This window comes from Monodelphis domestica, chromosome 3, assembly GCF_027887165.1.
Source record: "Monodelphis domestica isolate mMonDom1 chromosome 3, mMonDom1.pri, whole genome shotgun sequence".
NCBI classification, from domain to species: domain Eukaryota; kingdom Metazoa; phylum Chordata; class Mammalia; order Didelphimorphia; family Didelphidae; genus Monodelphis; species Monodelphis domestica.
This window is the reverse complement of record NC_077229.1, coordinates 250,283,950-250,306,446: the sequence shown is the minus strand read 5'-3', so window position 1 is coordinate 250,306,446 and position 22,497 is coordinate 250,283,950. Positions and strand designations below refer to the sequence as shown.

Here is a 22,497-nt window from a genome sequence, read left to right as displayed (position 1 = left end):
TAAAGGGTGTAAAAGTTCTTTATGTTGATTTAGTAAAACTGAATTAAATTATTAATTTTAAATTTTAAATCATAATTATTGAAATGATTCAGAAATTGAAGAATAATCATTATAGTTGATACTTTTATTACTCATATTACAGAAATATAAAAATATATAAACCTCCTATGTCTCATATTATCTTTTATATCAAACAGCTAATCTCAAATGAGAAGAAAATAGGCATATATCTTGAAGAGTATATTCATAAATACAGGGAACATAATGCTATAATTGATCAAATCTTTAAAAAATTCTGATATCATTAAGGTATAGAATCATTTCTTATTTTTTCCCTAAATATTCTTCATGTAGTGGAATTGTTTTCATTTTGCTCCTTTGTTCCTCATGAGTAGATCCAACTCTTTCTAAAACCAACAGATACACTGAACTAGAGTAACCTTGGTGGGATATATAACATGAGAAAAGATAAAAATCCATGTGCTTACTCAGGCACCGTAATTTAGAGGAAATTAGGTGGTACCATAGATAAGAGTTCTACCCTTGTTACTAGGAAGACCTGGGTTTAAATTCTGATGTAGATACTACCTATGTGACAATAGATAAGTCATGTAAATTCTGTGAGTCTCAGTTTCCTCATCCCTATAATCCGCACCTACCTTATAGGGCTGCTATGAGGACTCAATGAGAGAATATATGTAACATATTTACAAACCTTAAAGCATATAGAAATGATAGTTATATATTCTGAGATGTGTCCCATCAAGAGATACCGTTTCTCAAATGACTATTATCCTAATTTTACTATAGCATGGTTATTGCTAACGTTACCAAATTCTCTGCATTAAAAATAGCATAGGAGCTTTGTAGTATTCAGAAATATGACACGCATGGATGAGGGTAGCTTAAAAGGTCAAGCTGTGACCTTATGTCATTTCCATACTTAGGACTGTATATTCTACCCCTAGTAAATGACTGTGTATCACAGTGTTTCTAACACATCTGCCAGTTCAAGTCAAAAGCTGCATGCAATGACAGCTCAAAAGGAGTTTTGGCATTTCTACAATAATCTCTATGTGACAATAGTCAGCAGGCAGTAGTAATGTCATATTGCTTGATGTTGTGTGCTTCAGTGAGTCTTGGTGATTTTCCTGTGGTGACCTTCCTGGCAAATGTTTAGGGAGCCTGTACCCTATACATAGATCCAATCTGGTGGAGTTGTGTTACAGTGAACAGAATTTCGATATTAATGAGTTGGTTTAAATTAAAGTAATTTAAATTAAATTAAAATAATTTTATCTCTGGGCTCAGATGTTCTCTTGACTTAAGGGTGTTTAAAAACTTGTGTAATATGGTAGAATTGGTGTGGCAGGTCCAAACCCAAGGGTCACTTAGTAGTCATTACATTTTATTTTAAACCTGCAGTTTGATATATTGTTTACAGATCCTTAGTTTACAAAGTCTTCATGATGGTGTCAAGTATTTTCTTTGTTGTTTTAGCTTACTGATTCGTTGGTTATTAAGGCAATGCTTTAAAGTAGAAAGTGCCCTGGATTTGGACTGAAAATATATGGGTTCAAATACTACCTCTCATACTTAGGTATACCTTGTCATAACAAGTCATAACTTGTCATTTGATTTCTGTGATCAGTAAAACTGAGACAACATATAAAACATTTCCTCTAAAAGAAGATTTGTATTAGGACTACTTAGATCACAAGACTGTGTGGAAGCAATTTTACTAAAAGTTTCTATTTAACATATGAAAATCAATTTTCATATGTTTTCCTTAAAAAGAGTTACTACATCATAATTTATTTGGATTTTTAAAATTATTAACTCTACTTTTCAGTTGTAGGATCATAAGGAAAGTTTAAGGACCAAATTTAGGATGTTTCCATTTACACACAGCTGAGAAAAATGGAAACTAAGTTCCAGTTACACAGTTCTGTAGGAAAAAAAAATTAACCACGGACATAGAAGTAAAAACAATTTATCACAACACAATGTATATTGTTATGTTATTGTTATTCAGTGGTTTCAGTTTTGTCCAACTCTTTGTGATCTCTTTTGGATTTTTCTTGGAAAAGATACTTGAGTGGTTTATCATTTCTTTCTCCAGCTCATTTTACAGATGAGGAAACTAAGGGAAAGAGAGTTAAGTGACTTACCCAGGGCCACACAGCTAGTATCTGAAGTTACATTTGAATTCAGGAAGATGAATTTTTCTGGCTCTAGGTCCAGAACTCTATTCACTATACTGGCTAAGTGCCCCACTTTTTAATAGTAGGTAATTGATAGACAACAGATGATTGAGTTATTAAATGAATATAGTTTGAAAGTAGAAATAATGAAATGAATATAGTTTGAAAGTAGAAATAATGAAGTTTATACTCCTCTTCATTTTTAAGTCAAATGTTAAAAGGAATATAAATACATCAATATTAGTAATCAAAGGAACATGCCACTAAGAGACACATCTTTGCTACAAGGTACTTTCTAAAAAGCAATCCCTTTCAGTGATGTTTTCTTCTAGTCATTTGACAAACATTTATCAAATGCCTATGATATGAAAGGTCTAATTAGGTGGAAATAGTGCTATACTTAGATTCAAGAGGGTCACAAATTCAAATGCTGCCTCTGACTCCTATTAGCTCTGTAATCTTGGACAAGTCACTTGGCCTCCTGAACCTCTATTTCCTCATTTGTAAAATGCTTTTAATTTCTACTTCATACTCCATTTATAATATACAAATGTCATCTTTTATTAGGTATTGCAAGTATTATCACTAACATATAGATGAAGAAACCAGGGATGAGTGATTTGCCCACAGTTACTAGTCAGGGAGTATCCATGTCCCAGAGTTTCTGGTTCTGAGTCCAGTGCTATTTCTACTATAGCATGGATGAGGTCTACAACCATGATTTAATGTAGAAATTATACTGTACCTTTAAGTGTGTTTTTTTTTTAAAGAAGGGACATAGATCAGAGAGCTTCATTTTGTGGAGAGTTTATACTTTAAATTACCTGATGAAAATCTAAGTTGAAAAATGGAGAAATGTATTTTGAAATACAAAGATTAAACCTTGGCCCAGGAAAGAGAAACATCATCTCTGGAACTGGAAATAAAGGAAAACACAGTACATGGAATAAAACATTACTCATATTTTAAAGTAGAAGTTATAGTATTAAAGTAAATATCAGGTCACATATGCTTTTACTCATTTCTTTTACATTGAGTAATCTAAATTTATGATGATTTTTTATCTCATTTCAACTGGTGGTAAAATCACACCTACACTTAGAGTTCATTGTGAGTAAGTCTTCCATTCCTAGAAATTCAGCTCTCTGGTAGACACTTTTCTTCACTGATTTTGAGGGAAAAGAAGGAATATTTTGTGGCCTGAAGTGTACAGGCCATGGCTTTGTATGGCTTTAACTTGTAACAAAATAAACAAACTGGAGGTTTCCTATATGAGGAAGGCTTCTGTTGGAATCTCATGACAGGAAGCACATGTACTGAGAGTGATGGAATCGTTGGCTTTCAAAAGAGGTGCCATTGAATATAGACAGACCCTCTCTATTGCTCTTAATTATTAGCTAAAACATGAAGGATTCAAGATCTGGTTTAGAAATAATGTTAAAGGGTTTCTGCTTGGATCTTGATAAGAACTCACTCATAGGACATAAAAACTATTCCTTAGCATCTAGCTTCTAAATAATTTATATCATTATCAAAGCTACTATATAATATAAATATTAAGTGACTGTCAGATTGATTTATAATTTTATATTAAAGAGTCATTATTTTTTAACCTGCCTAAAAAGTAAGAACAATTTAAACATTAAAATACTTGATATATAAAAACTAGAATATTAAAAAGATATCACACCCCTTGCCTAATTAATTTTCTTCATTTTGTTCAATATTGACAACAAACCGAAGTAAATCCGCTTGGTCAATTACATTTTCTGACTCTCCAAGATTATGTCTTCTTGTATTTCTCAAGGTGTAGGAGCATGTTCAAATTTTAAAAGCCTTTTTGAATTAGGAGTTTCTAACAAATAACACATATTTTCAATTAGATTTGCAAAAGTCTTATTTACTCTCCTAAATCTGAATTTAGGACCTCAACCACTTGACGGAAAAAAAATCATGTGAAGAGGAAACTGAAATAGCAATTCTTTTATTTACCAAGTTTAAACTACTTTTATAACCTGCAGTTTAGATTGTGGTCAGTTTGAGAACTATTCTGTATTTTGCTGAATTACATACAAAGCCCTCAATGTTTTATGGTAAAGACCCAGTAATGTACTTGTTATTCTTACTGAAAGCCTGAATAATTTGCAGCATTTTATTATAATTTTAATGACAGGGATGTTGGAAAGTCTTTTGAGTTGTCCTTACCCAATCTGAAAGCTTTAAAAAAATACCTTCTAGGTTTCTCCTTTATTTGTATTGTTTTGTTTGGTCAAGGCCAGTTAAAACACAAAATAAAAAATGTCAGTAGAGGGAGGGCCAAGGTTCAAATTTTATGTCTTAAGAAAGTTAGATGATATAAGTAAAGCACTTTGTGATATTTAAAATGCAGAAGGTGAAGTCATTATCTCTTACATGTCTTATTTCTTTTGAGAAGCAGAGTATTTGCACAAGATGTTCTGGATTTTTTTCTATACCTAGCTGTAGCCAGGTAACTCAGAGTTGCCATATAGTTAAAGTGAGGAAAGTTATAAATTGTAAAGCATCTGTAAAGCGATTTTTTTTGGTTTGTTTTTAATGAGCCATTGAGCTGAATTTTTCCAACACATCAGATAAATTTTATACAATTGTAGATAAATGCTATGTATTATTTTCAGTATTTTTTATTAAACTCTTACCTTCTGTCTTGGAATCAATACTGTATATTGGTTCCACAGCAGAAGAGTGGTAAGGGCTAGGCAATGGGGATCAAGTGACTTGCCCAGGGTCTGTAATCTGTAATCCCAACTACCAAGAAGGCTGTGACTGGTATATCTCTTGAACATTGGAGTTCTGAGTTGCAGGGCCCTATGTTGATCAAGTTTCTGTAGCAAGTCCAGTATTAATACAGTGAGATTCTGGGAGTGGGGTTCACGTCCTTGGGAGGGGGTTACTAGGCTGTATAAGGAGGGGTGAATTAATCAAAATTAGAAACAAAGCAAAGCAAAGTCCTGTATGAATCAATAGTGGTACTGAGCCTCTAATTAGTCTTGCAATCCCAGCCTTGTTGAGATATGGAGATTATGTCTTAAAAAAAGATAGAAAGAATTGTATGTTAGAGAGTTCACACACATTATGACTATATGAGAATTTTCTTAAGGCTTTTTCAGGGTTTTCCTATGGGCCTACAATATAATAATGTAGTATAATGTAATAATGACTATTGCCACCCAAACATATTCCCTTATCTTTCAGGAAAAGTTTATACTTATTCCTAAATATATTTTCTTTTGTTTTCTTTTTTTAATAACCCTTACCTTCTGTCTTAGAATCAGTACTCTATGTTGATTCCAAGACAGGCTAGCAATAAGGGCTAGAAAATGGGGGTTAAGTGACTTCCTCAAGGTCACACTAAATATATTTTAAATAGTAAGCCTTATTTATGTTGACTATTATCTTTGTTATGAATGAAAACGTTTAATATCTGTCAAAACCAATTCATCTTTCACAGTGACAGGTACAAGATTCTTGGATAATCAGAATATGATTACTTTCTGATCCTATGTTAAAGCCTACTCATTGTTCAAAGGTATGATGCAAACTAGACTGCTGAAGTGACATAAACCTTTCAGGATAAGATCTCTTTAACATTTACGCTAATCTAACCTTTCTCAGTAATTTACCTTTCCCAAGCAGTTTTCCTTTTCAGAACTCTTTTACATGGGAATTTCTGAACAAACTTTCTCTAGTTCGAGTCAAAGGAAGAATGAATCAAACACCCTACAAGTTGTGCTCCTGACTTCACAAAGCAAAAGGAAAACCTTTGCACTTGTATATGGAAACATTTTATAATAGGAAAAACACTTCTATACATATACAAATACATATACTACATATACTACATGTATATACATATATGCATATCCACACACATACATACCTTATTCATAATTAAAAAACAAAATGGTCATTTCATCCAAAGGTTTTATTTGGCATATGTTATCATCAGTGCCATATTTCATACTTTGAGATCATTAATAAGTAACAGTTAATAAGAATTCAACATTAGAGTTTGATCTCTTAAAGTTCTAGAATGCTTTGCTGGAGAAAAATGCTACAAATGAGGAGACAGGGATGGCCTAAGCTCATTATTTCTGACTATTTTTTTTTTCTGATATGAGCTCACATTTTAAAATTTGTGTTCTATTCTGAACTGGAAAAAATAAGATTTTTACATTCTGTATATTGGTTATATCACATGCTATTTAGGTAATTAAGCATTCTAAAGTTTGAGCAATGTCACATCCAAATCACATAGCTCTTCTACTTCTTTTAGCTGTTCAGAAAAAAAAAAAGTTGAGAAAAGTAAGATTTAAAAGGAAACAATTAGAGAGTCTGCTGAAACAGAGGGAGAATTGGTCTCAGCTTAAGGACTTTCTGAGTTCCAATCTCATCTCTGGCATGTACTGGCTAACAGTGTGACCCTGGGAATGTCACTCATTTTCCCAGGGCCCTAGGCAACCTTTTGAAACTATTAGATTCAAAGGATGCTGTTTGGCATTACCTGTAACAAGTTCATCACCTTCTCCCAATCCTAATGAAGTCAAAGATAAAGTTTTTTTTTCTTTTAAAGGAAATGACACTTTTAAAAGGTTAACTGATGGCCTTCAAGTCATCAAGCAGTAAGGGACATGGAAAATCATCTAAAAGTCTATCTGCAAAATGAGCAGATGATAGAAAGTGATACAGGATATGTGATATACATCCATATTCTTAAAAGGAGTACCATAGATTCTTCAACTCAGCTTTCTAATTTCATTGTATGCTATTTTATAACCATGTCTCTTATGAAGGTGGGTTTTTTTTTTCTTAATGGTTTGAGGTAGGAATAAGAATCCCAGCTATCCAAAGGCTGAGGCAGTTCCTTTGGCAACATAGATCCACAATGGCAAAGCTTTGGAGAACTTTCATGGAGGAATCTCAGTTCTCTGATCCCAAATTGCTGAGTATTCTGTGCAACTACATTGCCAAGAATAGATGCCTCCTTAAAGGACTGTTGCCCTTCTCACCCATAAGTATCCTTAAGGGAGGAAAGTCTTTTAGAGTGCATTAAGCATTCCTTTATTTTCTAAGTATTTCCCTCATAGCACAACATCTGCAGGGCCCTTTTATTTGAATGGAATACCATGTGTACAAATGCCACCACACACAAAAGGAGGCTCTGAAGAGTTTGAGGATGAAAAGGAAGTCCTTGATAATATCATTGAAATGTAGCAAGTGTCATGGTGGACCAGTCCATGAACCTATTGTCAATGACAGCCCCAAGGGGTGTGCTATGAGAAGGAGGTACATTAATTTAAGACATTAGACATTGTCTCAGTTTAGCTAAGTAAAAATTTGTCCATTGGTGATTTATAAATTGGGTATAGTTCCTTATGTACCCTTTATAATAATATGTATTGATATAAAATACTGTTTGGCTTTAAAGTCCTTCATAAATTGGTCTTTTCCTTCCTTATTCTTCTACATGCACCAAAATTTTAATTAAACTGTTCTCCTTACCGTTCCTTTAAAAGGAAAATCCATGTCCTAACTCAATGCATTTTTGTTGAATGTCCTTCATATATGGAATTCTTTTTGTTTGGATTCGCTGGTAATCTCCTTGACTTAGCTAAAATTCTATCTTCTGGAAGAAACCTTTTCCAATCCCCCTTTAAACTAGTGAATTCCCTCTAAAATTATCTACAGTTTATCCTGTAAATCTTATTTGTGTATAGTTGTTTGATTATGGTCTTCCCAATTAGTCTACGTGCTTCTTAAGGGCAGTGGCATCTTTCTTTTTTCTTTTCATTGTATCCCCAAAGCTTAGCACAGCATCTGGCATATAGTGGGTGCTTCATAAATGGTTGCTTATGATTACCAAGGTAATGAGTTCCATAAGATTATCTGCTGCCATTAATCAATCATTAAGCATTTATTAAGCTCCTACTAAGTCAGGCATTATGTTAAGTCCTGGAGATAAAAAAATGACAAAACTGCAACATTCTTTAGCCCAGATAAAAGTGTAATTGGGAAATATTTAACAAAATAAATTAAAATACAATAAGATGTAAAAGAAATGAATATCAATATATAATTTTCTAACTCAATATGGGTGTGAAGCTCCTTATTTATGATTCAGTGGTTATCATTTCTATTTGAGTTAAACACTACTGCATAAAGTAAGCCATAATTCAAATCAGTGAAATTATGAACTTGTACATCACTTATTGAGATGGTTTGAAGGGGTGGGGGGCAGAAATGTGGCCTTTACCTCATATCCCAATAACAAGTAAGTTCCTTGAAGTAAGAGACTATTTCTTTTTTGTCTTTGTATATACATGTAGAATTTAGCATAGTACATAACACTTTTTAAGTACTAATAGATTATTGCTTTTTCATCATTGATAATGCTTATATGAAGGCTTTGTAAACCTTAAAGCACTATATAATTTTCAATGATTATTGGGGGAAGCATAGAATAATGAACTGATGGTTGGACTTGGAGCTAGAAGCCTTGGTTTAGAACCATGGCTTTCTTATCAGCTGTGTGGCCAAAGACAAATCATTTAGCCTTCAGTTTCCTGGTTTTTAAGATGGGGATAATTCTTGGATTACCTGACAGATCTGTAATGCTTTGGAAATTTTAAAATACCATTCATATGTGATATTTTTTGTGGTACATAGATGTATAATTTGCTCATACAGCAGAAACTTTTGTCACTGGAACCAATCTTCACTAGATGAAATGTGGTAATGAAAATGTGAAAACTGAAAAAAATAAAATAGTACTCAAACTTAAACTTTTATTATTATTGTGAATACATTTATATTGGAAAAAGAAAGCTCAGAACATAAATTAGAGAGCTGGTGAGTAGCTTGCCTTTAGTATTTCTTTCTTTTCATTATATTCCACATCTTCATAGTCCTACTGCAAATCTTTCTGCAAAATACTGTATATAAGCAACAGTCAGAATCAAATGGTTAGTCCTCTCCTGATTCTTCTGGTCCAATATTACACACAAACATTAGGGACAATATTTTCTGATTAACTCAAAAGCAATTTAAGGGGAAAAGACAAAATGGTGATATTACATTGTAAGAAGCAGCTGGGTAGTTCAGTGAGAGACCTTAAGTCAGGAAGATCTGAGTTTAAATCTGGTCTCAAACAATTATTAATTGTGTGACTGTGTGTCACTTCTTTCTGCCTCAGATTCCTCAACTGTAAAATGGAAGCACTTTCCTCCCAGGGTTATTGCAAGCATCAAATGGGATTTTTTTTTTTTTTTGGTAAAGCACTTAGCATGGTGCCTAGTGCATAATCTATCCATCCTTCCTTTCTTCCTTCCCCCTCTAGAAGAGCAGAACATTACCAGGCTCCATTTGCAATCTCAATACACTTTGGATTTTGAGTGTCAGTTCTGAGAGTTGTAGAGGTAACTATAAAATTATTAACTCTAATGCTCCATAAAAGTATTAGAAATAACATAACATAATGAAAAAAGCATTAGATTTGGAGTCAAAGGCCCAGATTCAAATCCTCCCTTTGTCATTCCCTATTTGACTTTAGGTAAATCATTTAATTTCTCAGGCCTATAGTTTCCTCATGTATAACATGAGGGATTTGGATTAATGACTTTTAATCTTCCTTCCAGCTCCAAATCTATGATCCTATGATCTCTAAGTTCTTTTCCTTTCATTCTATAGCTCTACAAACTCTCAGATATATACTTCTGTTATAAGTGATTTTGTTTTTTTAGTAAATAGTAGATAAAAAACACAAGAAAAACTTGAAAAATAAAATTTTTGAGTAGTAAAAACAATAAAAAAGCATTTAACTTGTATGTGATATTACATATCATACAGGCTCACATATTTCTTTTATAATGAGTGAAAAAATCATTAGTTTTCCAGGGAAGCAATGCTAAAAAATAAATTTAAAAGTGACCAAAATATTAAGAAATAAGTACATAATAATATGCAAATATGTACTTGTCCTTTATTACCATTTTTTGGAATCTCAGTCCTGAATGAATACTAAGAAATGGTTTAGTCCAGTGCTCTCGTAATTGCCAACAAGAAAACTGAAACCAGACAAAGTTAAGTAACTTTGATTAAGACCAAGATTAAAAATCAGGTTTCTTATCTTCTAGACACAGACTCTTTTCACTATAGCACTGTGTTGTCCTAAGGAAAATCCTTGCAGTCTACTACTCAGAGTGGACTGCAGAGTGAAACCAAAGGAAAGGAGGTAGTAGCTGGTTTCAGGCAGACCTGAACTTGAAATGACCCTGCCTGAGCAGTACAAAGAGAGAGATGGTGTGGAAAAACCTGAGCAATATAGCAACACAATTATTCAGGCTGAGGAGGTTTCCAAATAAGCAAATTTCTTTTTGATATTTCCTGTGATCTGCATGAACCAATAAACTGATACTATTTATATTATCAAGTATTTAGAATATGCTGATTCTTGGTAACAAAAAATTCAGATTCTTGATCAAGATACCATTTTACCTTTCAGGCAAAAGGAATAAAAGAAATACACTTCTGGCAATGTACTAGTTATTATGTGATATAGAGAAGTAGAATCAATTAATCATTTTTTAAGTGGATCCTATGTTTTAGGCCCAATACTAGGAAATGGAGATATGACAAAAATAAAACTGTCCCTACTTTCAGGAAGCTTATGTTTTATCAGTAAAGCTGTTTGTGTGTATATTCAAATATATACAAAGTAAATGAGGTTATTTCTGGATAGAGTGATCATATTATAGGCATGCTCTTAAGAAGCTGTATCTAGTTTTAGGGATAAAATGTGAATATGTAGATTGATTAAAGACAATATAAGGACCAGCATTTATGGGGCATCCTAGGATTCTATAGGAATTCAGAAATGGGAAAGATCAGAAAGATCTCATGAAGCCAGGTCTTCAGTCAAAATCAAAGATTTTAGAATTGCAAGAATTACAAAAATGATAGTTCAAACCTGTCATTTTAATGATAAGGAAGCTGAGATCCAGAATGACTCACCAAGGCGAGATCCTAGGTAGCTAAACCAGATTTTGAATACAGGTTTTCTGTCTGAAATCTAATGAACCACCCCATATACCCCATATACCACACTGTCTCCAAGATTTTGAATATATCGAAAGACCTAGGGAATACAGGTCATTGACTTTTTTTTTAATGAAGTAGTAAGATGGAAAAAGGAGATTTGAGGAATTTAGGGTGAAAATAATGCATTATGTTTTGGACACTGAATTTAAGGTGATTGTGACAATCCAAGTAAAAAATTTGCAGTAGACTAGAGGTAAAGAAAAGCATAACTAGGAATTGTGGATGTTGTATTCATTACTCTTGAACTGAGTTTACATTTGTTGACTGGATCAAGCAAAATTAGACTTTATTCTTGCCCTCTAGGGAGGTAGGGAGGAGACAGACAAGACAGACAGACATACAGGGCCAATCTAAGGTCCACTGATGGTAGGAATATAAGAATAATAGGCACAATGAAAATTTCCTCATTGTTGGAGATGAGAGGTTCCTTAGGATTTAGAACTAGAAGCAGTCTTAGATATAACTTGTTCAATCCCCTCATTTTACAAATGAGGAAACTAAGGTCCAGTGGGGTATAATGACTTTCCTAAAGGTAATGAACAAACTCAACAGCAGAGAGAACATGAGTTCAAACCTAAGTCCTCTAATTACAAAGCATCACCTTCCACCTCTCTCCCTAAGCCCCGCCTGCATTCCCAATTACTCTTGGGAATGTTCTACAAAAAAAGATATATCCCATTGGTCGGGAGAACAAAATAAAAATATATCTACAAGCATATATATTTGGTCTATGTCTTCCTGCGCCCTTATCTACTTGGACCTTGGGACTGAATTAAGTAATGGAAGAGTGAAAATAAAAGAAATCTAAATTGATGCCACCTGCTCCAAATAAAATGCCCGCATATGCCCTCACTTCACAGAGGTCTTCAAAATCCCACTGGGAATAAATTACACACCCTGCAAGTTTTTACACTGGCGAAACCAATAGAAATTTTACCAAGCAAAGAAAGTGGAACTAGGGCAGTCTAAGGAGATTGAAAGGGCAAAACTATAAAGCAAAAAAAAAAAAAAACCCAAAAACAAAAAAACTGTAAGTTCTGATTAGTTTTATGACTTTGACTTCATGTCTCTGGAACTCAATTGATCACGGATTCTATGACAAGCTAATGGGTGGAGGGAAGTGGGGAATAAGGAAGTGTGTGTGAAGAAATTCTTAAACTCTCTCCTCCAGCTTGCAGCTTTTCAAATGCAAATACAGAGCCAAGAAATGGATTGGCTGCAGCTCCTCCTCCTTCTTTAAACCCTTGTCCTGGTTTTTATGCAAAGAAATCCATCTGTATAGATTCTGTCAAAAGGCTGGAGGAGGAGGGTGCGTGCATGTGTGCATCTGTGTGTATGCGTGTATATGTGCGTGTGTGTGTGTGTGTGCGCGCGCGAGCGTGCATTGACAGGGTGGTTTCCTTTTTGAATTCCTTTTCCACGGCCATCATTGGGTCTTCGGAAGGTACAAAAAGTCTCAGTGCCTCCTCTGGCCGGCTTCAGATAGAACTGACAGCAGGCGCCAGGCGTGGTGAACCTCCTCTCTGGGCTGCTCTTCCTTCCCCCCCACCCCTCATCTTGCACTCTCCCTTTCCCTTTCCCTCTCCCTAGTGGAACGAACCCTCTCTCCGTACCTCTTGCCTATGAGAAACGGTTGGGCAAGACCGCGAGAGCTCCCTCTGTGCATCGCCTGCTTCTGTCCTTGCAGTGCCCGGAGAGGAGCGGGTTCCCTCCGCTAGCCGCCCGCTCCACACCGCGCCCGGACTAGCTCCAGCTTCTTGTGAATAGCGGAAGGGAGGCAAGAAGGGAGGGAAAGAAGAGGAGTGGAAGAGAGGAGAGAGGGAGGGAGGCAGCGAGCGAAAGAGCGAGCGCGCAAGCTGGGGTGGGAGGGAGGGAGTTCTCCGCAGTCAGCTCGCCCAGCGAGCGAGCTCCGGGGGAGCCCTCCGCCTCCACTGGATGCGCCCGCCGCGCAGTGTGATGTGATTGGAGGGAGGGAGCCCCCTGTGCCGAGCGGTCCAGAGCACAGACTCGATGCTGGGCAATGTAAGTTCATCCCGGAGCTGAGAGAGGTTTAGGCACATGTTTGAGAGCTGCCCGCAAGTTCTTTGCTGCTGAGAGTCAGTATCCATTTGGATTAAAATACTCACACGGCTTGTGACTAACACAGGAGGGGGCAAAACAGAATACCAGGTAAGAGGACCGGCGTTTGTTCTTCATTGGGTTTTAGGGATGAGACTCAGAGTCATTTTTAAATGTTCTCTTGCCTTCTTCAAGTATTTCCAGCCTCTGGAAGAGGAGCAAAGGTTGCTAGAATTTACTTGCAATTAGCTTTAGAATTCAAAAGTTATTGCCATTTGATATGAAATGCTGACTGAAAACGCGATATGTATATGGAGAGTACAGTATCTTGAACGCCTTTAAAAAGACACCAGATGTGACGCTAGAAGTAGTTCAGGATAAGAGGAAATGCCCAAAGACTCCTCAGTCAGTCAACAAGCATTTATATGAAGCCTTAGACACAAGGAAGTCTGAACAGTTTTTCATACTTGAAGGGGGTGGGGAGTAGGGGGAAAATTGAGAATGCTCCAGCTTCTTTGCTTCCTCGCTGGTGCCGGTAAAGCTTAATTTTTCTGTTCGACATCAGTCCTGTGTGGAGTAGTTGGGTTAGGAGTATGAGGTTTACTGTTTCAAGAGAGATATTTTTCTTCCCCCCACCCCCTTTTTTAAACTATAGGTGTCAAAATGTTTTACAATTCGAAAATGTGAAACAGGTCACATAAGGCTTTATTTCTGTAATTAGTATTCAACTGATAAGGTTGGCTCTGCAGTGCTTTAGCCTTTGATTAGTGACCTCCTCCCACTCCACTATGTTGTAGATCCACTGTACACCCAGGCATCATGCTTCTTTGATTTCTAGTTTGTCTGATACCTAGTTTGTGATCCATACTGACTGGAAGTCCTAAGTACACAGTGTTCCAGTTTGAATAAAGAGAGAGAAAAACAAGTGACTGAAGACCTTTCATACCCTTTTATTGTCTTAAGTGTAGTTCAGGTGAGTAGAGACTAGAAGCAACTTCATTAGTTTGTGGGAAACTACCTTGAGAAGGAGAGCCAGGGGCCAAGATTAGCAAAGCTTTTTGGATTCTGCAAATTAACCCTTGTGTATATACTATAATGCTTGTCCATTGCAATATATATGTGTGTGTATATATATACATATATATATATATATATATATATCCTGATAGACAACTTATAAAGTCAAAGGAAAGACTTGAAAGAAAAAATAAATGTGCACTTCATGATTTTTAATGTGACACATTTCACTGTCCTTTTTCATATGGAAGTGGACTAATAAGATTTTTGTAGCAAATAAATGATGACACAAATGTACTGTGAAACAAAAACATTTTGATTTGTTCCCCAACCTACTCATAAGATATAGACATTTTATGAAGACCTAAATATGACTAATTCATTTTTCCTTCCAGAAAATACTTTTTTATTGTTGATTTTCTTTGAAAAATATTTTTATGAGCACTGGAGTAATAGCCATGTATGCACTACAGCTGTAAATCAGATGAACATCATTTTTTAAAAAAAGCACCTTGTTTTAGAGTTGAATGAATTAAAGATTTTCAGGGTTAATAATGTAAGGGGGGGAAAAGAAATTTCAAAAAAAGTAGTAGTTGTTTTTGTCAGGACCTGTAATGCATGGCCAGTGTGAACATTGTGCAAAAGACAGGAGGTAGAAAATAATTTAGTAGAACCTAATTAAAAGTATGTTTCAGTGCTATTGCTTTTGTAACCTCACCTGGGTACCAAACATGACTTCCTATTTAATAGTCCTTGTTTTGACTTTGTGTCTATCCCAGCACTTTTCCTTATTACTTACACTCTGTGCAGGAGAACTCCAATGGCTATCTTTTTCCTTTTTTCTTTTTATGGGTATTGGGGATAAGATGAGATAAAATGAAAAACTCATCCAGGAAGTAATGAAGCAGAATGACAAACTGGTAACTTTTGTAGCAGTAAGAGAAAGGGGGGGGGGGGGAGGAAGAGAGAAGTGAAATCCTTGTTACTGTGCTAGTATTTAACAAGGTAGTAGACAGTTGAAGCAATTAGGTTAATATCCAAAGTTAATAGTCTTATCTAGTATGGCATGTTGAAAGTATACTGGTGGGGGAAACACACACATACACACACAAATAATCAGTGTGCAGACCATCTTCCTGCTAAAAGCTATTAAGGTTTGCAGCTTTAATAAAAGGGCATTGTGCCCTTACAATGTAAGATATTATTGTAATTAAGGGCTGCTATAGGTCATTAGAACTGTGTTAACAATCAGCTGACAGCCTCACAACTCTTTCAAGTCTACTTTTATTGATTTAATAGTACAGAGCTTTTACCCTTTCTTATAAAAGGGTAATTGTAAAGCATCTGTATTACTGCAATTTACCCTTGAATTGACTGGAGTCTTTAGTGGCCAATGAAGAAGGGTATGCTGCACACTGAGTTGGCTTCTGTTCATCCTTCCTATGTATAAATATCTATGGTCAGTTTTTTTAAGATGTGTGTGCGTGTTTTCACTTCCCTGCCTATCTGCACATTATACAGCATTTTATTTTCCTTGATAGGAAACTCACTTAATTTTTTTAAGCCCTTACAAAATTCATGATGAAAAAAGTGAGTACTGCTTATGCTGAGTCAAATAATGCCTTAAGCAAATCTTTTAAACATTTTTATAAGGTGCTAAACACATAAATTGTTCCTCTTTATAGTGGATATTTATTGCTGAGTGGTCTCAACTCTCCTAGGCTCTCCAAGGTTTTAAATTGACTGTTGTAGTTGCTTGCTTATATATAAGATCACTATGAGCTGTGCAAATAATCTCTTTTTTCACTTGATTGGCAGACTTCAGAGCTTTCTATTACATTATCTTTGTCAGTGGCTTCTGAGTCAAGTCACTTGTATTACTTGATTATCCAAGGTTTGTGCATGAATGCCTCTGTGTAGACACTGAGAATTGCTTTTCCCCCCCCATCATTAAGAATCCGTTGGTTTTAGATAGGGGTAATAGCAAATAGGGCCAAACTGAGCACAGGGGAGGAAAGCATGTGATCCAAGGACTCTTTATGTGTCAGTCTTTGACAATACTAGCACATTCAGCGATGAGTAGCAATACACGAGTGCCTCCTGTGGGATTTTAGAGGTTCTGCAGGAAGATACCTCTAATAATTTCTTCCTGTTGGTGTACTGAGACTCTCTGCACTGACAAAATAGCCAGTGCAAATGAGTTTGTAGGGACATGGTGCTACTTTCTGGTTCCAGGACTGTTACCAGTGCTGCTTTGGGGAGCACTGCTTTACTGTTATTCTATAAAAAGATCAGGTTAAAATGATGCATTTAAGTCATAGAATTACATATGATAGAGTGTGAAGGCCATGGCAAATTGTGTGAAAAGTTTATACCTTTGTATACATGCACATATATTATCTAAGATTTGTATTTTTATTGTACCCAAAGAAAATTTTACACTAAAATAGACTTCAGCATTTTAATATTACATAATTAACTCAAGTACTTTGAACTACTCCAGAATTGCTACTTTATTTTCTCTTTATGGCATATGGGATCCTTTTAGTTAATTGCTACCTATTCTTCCATTTCCTTGTTAAACCCATTCATTCAAAATAGAAGGCATTTGTGGTTAACTTAGAGGGGCACTATAATCAATTTAGAGAAGTTTTCATTCTTTGTTTGATAACCAGATGCACACTACAGGTGAAGTACTTCATTTACGGGGCCCCTGCCTGAATATTTAGACCAGTTAACTGTGGGAGATTGTGGTCTGTAATTGCAAATATTATCTTGCCCAGGGAGCTAATGGATTTGATCACAGTTTCTTGACTTGAGAAATCACAATTAGAGTCCCTACCCTGACTATTTAAAATAATAATAATAACTTTGTCTTTGAAGAAGATGGGGACATATCCTTATTGTAATTTTTGAAAACACTTTAAACATTTAGTGATCCCTTCGAAGAAATACTTTTAGGAGTAAATCAGAAAAGATCATAATCATGTACATGGGGAGATTTTAGGAAATTTGAAAGTTGTAGCAGCAAAATTTCTAGAGTTATACTTTATTTTTCCCAAATAATACACTAAATAGAAATATTTTATTTCTTTAAGTGATGTGGCCTAGGGCTTGACCATCTGATTCTAAGGTACTCAGGATGACAAAATTTAGTGGCATTAGTCAGTTACAGAATGTTACGTTATAGAAGGAAGCTATTTTATTAACAGACTGAAAGTACAGAAAAAAATAATGGATCATTTTGTTCTATTGATCAGAGGAAGGTAGTACTTGCTACTTGGTCTTGCTAAAATGGCACTAAAAAGAATGCTTTCACTTGTTTCTGAGGTTATGGTTAACCAGTAGCTATTGCTGTCATACAAAGAAGTGAGAGTTTGGGGAGAAAAGTTGAAATGAAAAAGGAAAAAGAAGTTAACTTTAGTACAACTCTCAACTTTTTGAAAAGTGTACAACACACACACACAGACACACACCATTCTCTCTCTCTGATCCACCTACCTTTCTGAGATATTCCTCTTCCATCCCTAGGAAGTGTCTATAAAAGTAGCATGATATTTTAATGAGTATGCTCAAATTTTACTTAAAAGAGAAAAGAGCATTGAGGTATGAAAAATTTGAATATTTACATCTTTTTGCCTTCATAAAATTTACAGAGAAAAAAGTAGATTGCTCTTGGTCACAAAGACTGACCCATTTAAGACTAGCCTTATTTAAAATCATGTTTCATTCAGTTAATGTTTCAGATCCATCCCTGTCTTCAAGAGTAGCCTTTTGAATGCCTTTGCTCACTCTCTTTATTGCATACCCTACCTGTGCTGATGCTCTATCCAATGGGGGAATAAAAATGCCTAATTAATTTCCCTTTCTGTCTCATAAATCTTGGCCCCACCCATAGTGTCTAACTGTGGTCATTGGAACAATTACAAATATTTCTTCTGCTTTCTGAAATTCCCCTGGCTATCATCTCCTATCCACCTAACTCCTCTTCTTGTCTCTAGCTTCTTTCATATCCCAGATAATACTGTACATTATAAAGATGTCTTTCCTCCCACTGTGCCCCCCAGCATTTGTTTCTGTATTCAAGCTTATATTAAATATATCTGGAGTCAGTGCATTATAATAACAAGGTCGTTGAATTAAGACAGAGAAGATTTGAGTTCTAGGCCCATTTGTGCCACTCCTTCATTCTGTGACCTTGGGCAAGTTATTTTTTCCACTGGGTCTGGATTTTCTGTGTCAAATGTAGGGGTAGAACTACTGTTATCTCTTAGGTATCTTCTAATCCTGATACATAATCAATAATTGTTTATTGATTAAAAAAATAAATACCATAAATGGAAGACAGATGATCTCTCTGACTTCCTGTCTTGAAGGAAATCAGCCTTATTAAAACACCTGTTTAAATACATGTTTCATTTGAATCAATCTGTAAGTAGAAACCATCATGAGAAAAACCTAGTGATGATTACTAATTTTGAAGGAAAATGTATGAATTACTTCAGGAGGTATTATTCTTTATTCTTGGTCTGGCTAAAATATGATCACTTTCAACTAGATGGTTAAAAGAAGGTGACTTTTAAGAAGGACATTGTTAAGCATCCAGAGATGGGTAAACAAGGATTCTGAAAGACCTTGAGGTTATCTTGCTATATAAGAACTGGGTGAAAGAACTAGAAATATTAAGACTGAAGAAAAGAAGGACTAATATGATAGAATAGGTTGATGTGATAAAATAGTCTCCAAGTATTTGAAGTTATTGAGATCATGTCTTGGAAAGAGGATTGGATGAGCACTTAGAGGACCTGGGTTCAAATCCTGGCTCAAACACTTTTTAAATCCATGTTCTGTCATTTTCTATATATTTTGGTCAAATCATATAACTTCTCTGATAACTCTAGTTTCACGTCTTCAAATTCAGGAATTTGCCCTGGATCAACTATATACTATTCATTTTGCTTTTGCTTGGCCTCCACGGACTGAATTAGGAGCTAAAAGAAAAGCCTTCTATCTATTCAAAAGTGTAATGAGCTGACTTTGAAAGTTAGTAGGGTTTTTTTTCTCACTACAGGTCTTCATAAAAGTGCAGGGATCTCTTGGTAGGTTTGTTTTTTTCACTATCAGTTTGGTATTGATGGCTTTTGAATTTTTCTCACCTCTTAAATTCTATGAGCCTATAACTACTAGAGAAAAAATCACTTTTCCTCTAGACTAATCAAGAAAAAGTTTGATACCACAATAAACATGAAAAAAGGAATTTTTAATCATTTTGTAACATTGTTAAAATGTCTATTATTCTTGTAAAATGAAATGAAAATATTTATCCATGAGATCAGGTGTGTATGCATAATATATATCATATATATTTCACTATAAGTACATAAATTACATACATTTTCTAGTATAGATTAAAACAGTTCAATATTGAAATGATTTTTGAAATGACAGTACCTTACCAATAGCAAGACTGTCCCTCTCCCTCCCCTTTTGACAGCTGTGGTTTCTCAAGCTATAATGTTTTATAGATTAGCCAGTGAAATGTCTAAGGGAATATAAGCAAGATTCAGGAGATGTTCAGTAGTCAGCCCCATATGGATTTTTTTTCTCTGATTCTTGTGGATCATTCTATAAAGAACACTTTTCTGAATCGGCATTTTGGTCCTCTACTTTGTTTCCTGGAAAATGAAAATGTTAAAGCTAGTGATTATCGAATTCATTTATGGGATGATGTGATTACTGTTCAATGTGACATTGTTCCCTCTCACTAAAATAAGAAATTTTTTAAAAAATTGTCTCTGAAAATAATGAACTGGTGCTTTAAAGTCAGTATGAAAAAAGAATAATCAACTGGTGAGATAATTATCTTTAGAACAGATACTGATGATCTCTACCTGGTTCAAGACAATTAAGATTGCCCAATCAACTATATTTTGTTTAAAGTAACAGAAGCAATTGGACTTTATACCTGAGAGATTCAATTGAATACCTATGTTTGGGTAAATAAAGTATATTTTATGGAACCTTTAAGTTTTTTAAAAGTTAAAAAGAGTAATAGATTGACTTGAATAAGGCATTATAAGTTTTTCTGTCTCTTAGAGTGCATAGAATAGTGCTTTCTCCCCACAAAAGAGTACATATATTTCAGTTTGTGATTATCAAGCACCTAATCACTCTTTGAGGTTCTTATCTTGAATTATTTATAAATTTAAAATAAGTAAATTATTTTTGTTTACTCAGAATATTGTCTTGAATTTGGAAGGATTTTAGCTTTACATAATCAGCTCAGTAGCTACTATACTGAAAAGTAAAAACTATTTTAGTTATTGGAGTATATTTGTTCATCATTTTTAACTGTGAATAAAACATTTAGTTACTAGTGTGATGGGTACTTAATATGATTTTTGAAATGGTTTCATAGAGATGCTAAGTAGGGCAGAAAAGCTGATAAAATTTAAAATAACGAATTAGTTCAGATAAAATAATATTATCTATTAAGGATAAATGAATAATAAACCATTTACCTAGAAACAATGTGTTGCCACTTAACTGAACAAAAATAATTGGAACAATGAGACAGCATGATAAAGTGATTTCAGACTAGATAAATGATGGTGATTCTGTGTATACTGCCTGGCTGCTTTCCCTAATTTTTTTTCTTTCCTTTTGGATTTTGCTTTTTAACATTTTGGTTGCATTATGCCTGATATTTCATATATCAATTTTCAGATTTGTGTTGGGTATAATAAGGCAGTTTGGGATGACCACTTCTTTGTGGTAATATTTTTATCCATTTTCAAGTGTGAAAAAATACATTGCAAGAGTAGGGTAATAAACATTAAAGAAACTTTAGCTTTTAAATGTCAGCATCTAATAAGGCACTTTTTCAATGCTGATAAAAGAATTTGTATTTCAAAGCAATTATTAGATGAATAGTTATTTTCACAATGTCTTTCAAAAGTACTGTCATTGGCTGTATACTTTTCTTTGCCACAAAACAGCTATTTCCATGAAAGAAAATGTTTCTTGTCTGTATCTTTTCACTCAATCTACTACTATTTATTTTAGGATGTTATAATGCTACACATTTGTAACTATCTTATGCTGACATATATGTATTGATGTCACCTTAAAATGTACACCAATACACCTTTGAAGCATCAACTGTTTTCTCAATAAGGAATAGGGAACATGATAGACAGACAAAAGCTAGTTATGCTGTTTTCGCAGTGAAAGGATTGCTATACTAGGCAGGATGAACAGTATTCACCCTGTTTATTCTGAAAAAACCATCTTCCTAAGTAATAATACATGTTTGTGTAATACTTTAAGATTTACAAAGTGCATTCTTCACCACAACTCTTAAGTTGAGTAATGCAAACATTATCTTCATTTTACAGATACAAAGATTGCATAATAATTTATTCATGGTCATCACTCTACTGAGAGAACTAGGTGGCAGTAGTGGATAGAGCCCTGGGTTTGGAATTGGGAAAACTCATCTTCATAGGTACAAATGCAGCCACAGACACTTTCTAGATGTGTGACTGGACCAGTAACTTAACCTTTTTCCTTATATATCCTCATCTGTAACATGGAGAGGGGAATGGCAAACCATTTCAGTATCTTTGCCAAGAAAACCCCAAATAGGGTCATGAAGAGTTGCAAATAACTAAAGATGAATGAATAATACCAGCATGTTTACTAGTATATGTGTGCAGGGGTGAATAGGGATTGAAACAAAATCTCTTAATTCCAAATTCAGTATTTTTCCATTATACTCTACTACCTCTCCATCATTAGTTCTGTTATTACAGGGTGAAGAGAGTGGACAAAGCAGGCCTCAGGGAAATAGGGACTAATTTAAAATTCAAGAATGAGGGAAAGAAACAGAGTTATTTTGGGGAGGCAGGAAATTGGCAGCCTTTGAGAATACTCCATATCCCAGCTTCATGCATTTCCACTGACTGCCCTCATGCCTAGAAATCTCTTTTCTTCTTACCTGAATAGGCTCCTAGCTTCCATCATGTCTCAAAATTCTGCCTTCTGCAAGAAGCCTTTCCCTGCTCCTCTTAATGATAATACCTTT

The 22,497-nt window shown here is 34.8% G+C and overlaps 1 protein-coding gene and 1 long non-coding RNA gene across 2 annotated transcripts in view; one reads left to right on the top strand and one right to left on the bottom strand.

Annotated features, from left to right (window-relative positions):
- The window catches only part of LOC103105043 (uncharacterized), a 52,014-nt gene extending 38,930 nt beyond the window's left edge, over positions 1–13,084 (bottom strand). Inside the window, exon 1 of the long non-coding RNA XR_464871.2 lies at positions 12,950–13,084. This is a non-coding gene — a long non-coding RNA (uncharacterized LOC103105043). The remainder of the gene's footprint in view (positions 1–12,949) is intronic.
- Positions 13,085–13,095: 11 nt separating this feature from the next.
- The window catches only part of CDH7 (cadherin 7), a 193,368-nt gene continuing 183,966 nt past the window's right edge, over positions 13,096–22,497 (top strand). The window contains exon 1 of the mRNA XM_001365629.4: positions 13,096–13,505. The gene's annotated coding sequence lies outside the window, so the exon portion shown is untranslated. The remainder of the gene's footprint in view (positions 13,506–22,497) is intronic.